This window comes from Temnothorax longispinosus, chromosome 3 (genome assembly GCF_030848805.1).
Source record: "Temnothorax longispinosus isolate EJ_2023e chromosome 3, Tlon_JGU_v1, whole genome shotgun sequence".
Classification (NCBI taxonomy): domain Eukaryota; kingdom Metazoa; phylum Arthropoda; class Insecta; order Hymenoptera; family Formicidae; genus Temnothorax; species Temnothorax longispinosus.
Window position 1 is genome coordinate 13636365 of NC_092360.1, and position 3885 is coordinate 13640249.

Consider the following 3885-nt stretch of genomic DNA (forward strand, 5'->3'; position numbering starts at 1 on the left):
AACAATGTTTAGTTATCGTCCGGAATGACTTTCTGCCGGTGTGGGTGCCTAATTTATCCGTGGAGGGATCTTAATCCCTCGCTCAGGGCATTCTTCCGGAACAACGCTGGAGCGTTGGTTGATGTAGGTAGCTGTCTCGGTCACTAAATTAAGAGATTTCCTAGCTAAAGTGCTATCGTTGGATACTTGATCCAAGCTTCGTAAGTTTTCCACGTTAATTACTTGACTAAAGGAACTGTACGAGGATCGTTTTTCTTGCAACATTGTTTACAGCTTGACAAATAATTTCTTCTTATATATTTTTTTTTTTAATTCACTGCGTTCATTATTAAATTTTACAACTATGCGTTTACAAACATTCTCTAAATAACGATGCTGCCGCAAACGCGTTAACATAGACATCCCGCAGATGTGTCATCCATCAAAGAGACTTTCCATCCCGATATTAATGCGAAACAGCTGCGTCGGCGCGTCGTCCCGCATAAAATTGACAAATGTTACGATTCCACGCTCTGTAAAACTGCCAAGCGCCACTCTCGAGCGATCAAGATACACCGACCGGCAATCTTCTGGCGGTTTTATTGCATGACGTATGATTTACAGACATAACACCGCCTCTTCGAACAACCAGCTATTATGTAGCGGGTCGATCTCTCCGCGCTCTGGAGTATACGATAATCTCCGAAATCCGGCCGACGCGGCCGCGCCGCGCCGTGCCGTTTCCCCATTCGCTCGGAATTCCGGGCGGAATTTTTCACGAGACCCATAGACGAGAGCGGGGCTCGCCGGTTAATAGTCCCGGTGTATTCGTGTACGAGCGAGCAACATTGGAAAGCGGCTTAACCCTTGAGGACCCTCGACTTGGAACGATCGACCGCCAGCTCGACGCGCGTATATGTCGCATCGTCGGTGCACGCGCGCGTACACGCGCATATAACGCAGGGGGAGAGGGTCTGATGGTGCCACTTGTACATATCTCTGGAAAGCCGCTGGAATTCGTATGCCAGACAGCCGACGTGTTATTATATCTCGTGCTCGGTGCCACCGGAAAATTCGAACTTCAGCCGACCGGCCTTTTGGCGCCGCGCCAGAACGACGATCCTAGGGACCCGTGGTTACGCTACGCCATTGTGCAATCGCGCGATAAGTCTCTCGATATGATACATATTCTTCGCCATTTCTCTCGTTCTAACCCTTTTGTCTCCCTTTTGTTTCCACGCGGGGTGTCTACACTTTCCTCCGCTGGAGACGCGACGTTTCTTCCTCCCGCTGGTTGTTCTCGGAGTTGGCGGTGTTCTTCGCAACTAACTTATCGTCTTGTTTGCAGAACTTCCATAGCTATTCTTAGCTAAATGGAGATGCATAAAAACGCACTTTCGCCTGTCAACTGCTAGTCCAATGGAGTCACCGATTACTCGTTGCGCATTTGTATACTTGTCATGTTAGGCGCCATTTTCAGCTACCTAAATGAATATGATTTATTATTAGTTGAGAATATTTGGAATTACTTAAATAGAATTTTTATAGCAATTTTTAGAGCGCTATAATCCGAACCTGCATATTTTTTAAAATTATTAATGGTAAGGCGATAAAGTATATAATAAAGAAAAATAAAATAAATAGAGAAAATATATCCAATAAGGAAATCTGATTATGCAATATTTTTGAAATTAAAATGTTTATAATTACGTTATAGGTATATTATAAGAAACATTTTTAGCAACATATTAAAGAATATAATAAAATATAATGTTAATTCATTATATTATAAAATATATCCGTTTCAACAGCAAGTTTAAATTTACCGCGATAGTCGAGAACTAACAAACATCCGTTCAACGCGCGCATTAAAAAATCATGCGTACCTACCAAACCGCAATTCCCTCATCGTATTTTAATTTTCCCCATTACACACCGTAAAAAATCAGAGAAATGTTTTCGCACAAGTTTCGTCCCCAAGCGCAGTAAGTTCCCGAAATGAATTTTTTAGGACGCTCGCTAATTGACGTCTCGGGAGTCACCGTCGTTTGCTTACCCCTTCTTTTTCCGCAACAACGGGCCGCGTTGACGTCGATGAAACGTCCGTTAATTCCCGGCAGGTCGCAGGAAGGCCGATTTACAACGAGACCTCGACCACTCCTCGCTCGTCGCAATCTCGCGCGAAGGAAAAAGGAGGAGTATCGAAATTCTCACTGTCCCGAAAATTAATTACGGAATGTCGGCTCAGCGTTGGTGGAAGAAGAGGAGGAGAAGGAGGAGATGGTGATGGTTGGGTGGTTATTTCCTAGGTAATTCGTCACGCGGCCGTTTAGCGAAGGGGTCTGAGGCTTGGTCGACGCGAGTCGGGCTACTCCACAGTTGCCAGCCAACTCCGTCGACGTCATTCGCCAGCAATTTCAGCAACACTCGAGACACATTGTGGGCCCTCGCGTACCGCGCAATGTTCCGACGAGATGCCATATAAGTGGAGATGCCTCGAGTAGCAAGTTAGCAACCACGAGTCTCTCCATCGTTCAGTCGATTTGTACTCGTGTTCATTCCCTCTCTTACGCCTTGCCACCTCGCTTTCCACGCTCTGATTGGCCTCCGCTCGTTACGTCTAAATACAACAGAATTTTGCTCGTTCAATTCGCGGCCGATTGTATTCGCGTGCGCGCGGAAGTGAAAAAGACGACGAAAGTTTCGCGACAATGACGACGGACGGTTGACGAAGACTCAGAGAAACGGGCGAGCGATTTCGAGCGGAGCTCGAAGCAACTAGAGCGGGTAAAGAATCGGTGGGTGAAAAGTATCTTAATAAGCATAGCTTGGAAACACAGTGCTCGCAATAAACTCTTCATCTTTAGACGCGATCTTAATCCGCTAATCATAAAGTAGGTTTTTTAAAATGATCTCTTTTTTGAATATATAAAAATAAAGGACATTATATTTCCATTTTCTTATCATAACGTATTGTATATAAAAAAGACCGACGATAATCTTGCATGACGAGAGGTGATAAATAATCCAAAATCATTTCTTCGACCATAAGTTACCTTAAATACAAATGCATGAATAGGTACACGTGTTCGCCTGATCAACTGAGAAAATTAGCTTTCAACACAAAGATGATTCTATACAAACGAACAAATAAACCACTTCTCTCCCGAAGCAATCCGAAGTGGCGCACCGCCCAACTCGGCTCCCTGCTGCTTTGATTATGTCACCCATCGTAAAAAGTCTTCTCCGCGACATTGCGTAGGGCGGGAGCGGCTCTTTTCGGGATACGGACGGGAATAAAAATGTCTACTTCACCGACGGCCGACGGCCGATTTGTCGAGTCGTGTATTGTGTCGCGAATTCGTACTGGGCGGTCTTAATATACACGCGCGTGTTCCACGGAAGCGACACGCAGGGACAGTCGGGATATATTTAAACGCACTACACCAGAGCATGATTCACCGCGAAGTTTCATTAGCGTTACACGCGTAGCGAGCACCGTGCACCGTCTACTTCGTGCGGTTCGGAGCCGAGAACGTTCTCGAAAAATGGACCGCGTAATGGAGATTCTCAATTCGATCAATAAATTTTATATAACGATGATGGCAATGAAATCTGCGCTTTGATTAAATCGAGGTTTTAATGCTCAAGGAAAGAATTGCGTAATATGATATTTTAGAGTCGAGTGTACGTATCTACGTAGAAGAATATTTGGGATTAATAGCGATGTTGTGTTTGGGGAATGAGGGGAATAATAACTTACGCATTATTTCGCTCGAGTCAAACTCGCGGTTGCACGAACGTGTCTACCGAGGCTAGTGGAAACTAAACATCGACGGGAGCCGAAATTACCCGACACATTTGCGTATCTCCATCTCACGAACGACGATTGACTAACAATGCAGC

At 45.0% G+C, this 3885-nt stretch overlaps 1 long non-coding RNA gene across 1 annotated transcript; it reads right to left on the reverse strand.

Moving 5' to 3' along the window:
- Positions 1 to 294: 294 nt before the first annotated feature.
- LOC139810174 (uncharacterized) lies at positions 295 to 3885 on the reverse strand. The gene is made up of 3 exons (XR_011731248.1): positions 3743 to 3885; positions 2036 to 2599; positions 295 to 1463 (listed from the first exon to the last, which is right to left on the reverse strand). It is a non-coding gene; the product is annotated as an uncharacterized lncRNA (long non-coding RNA).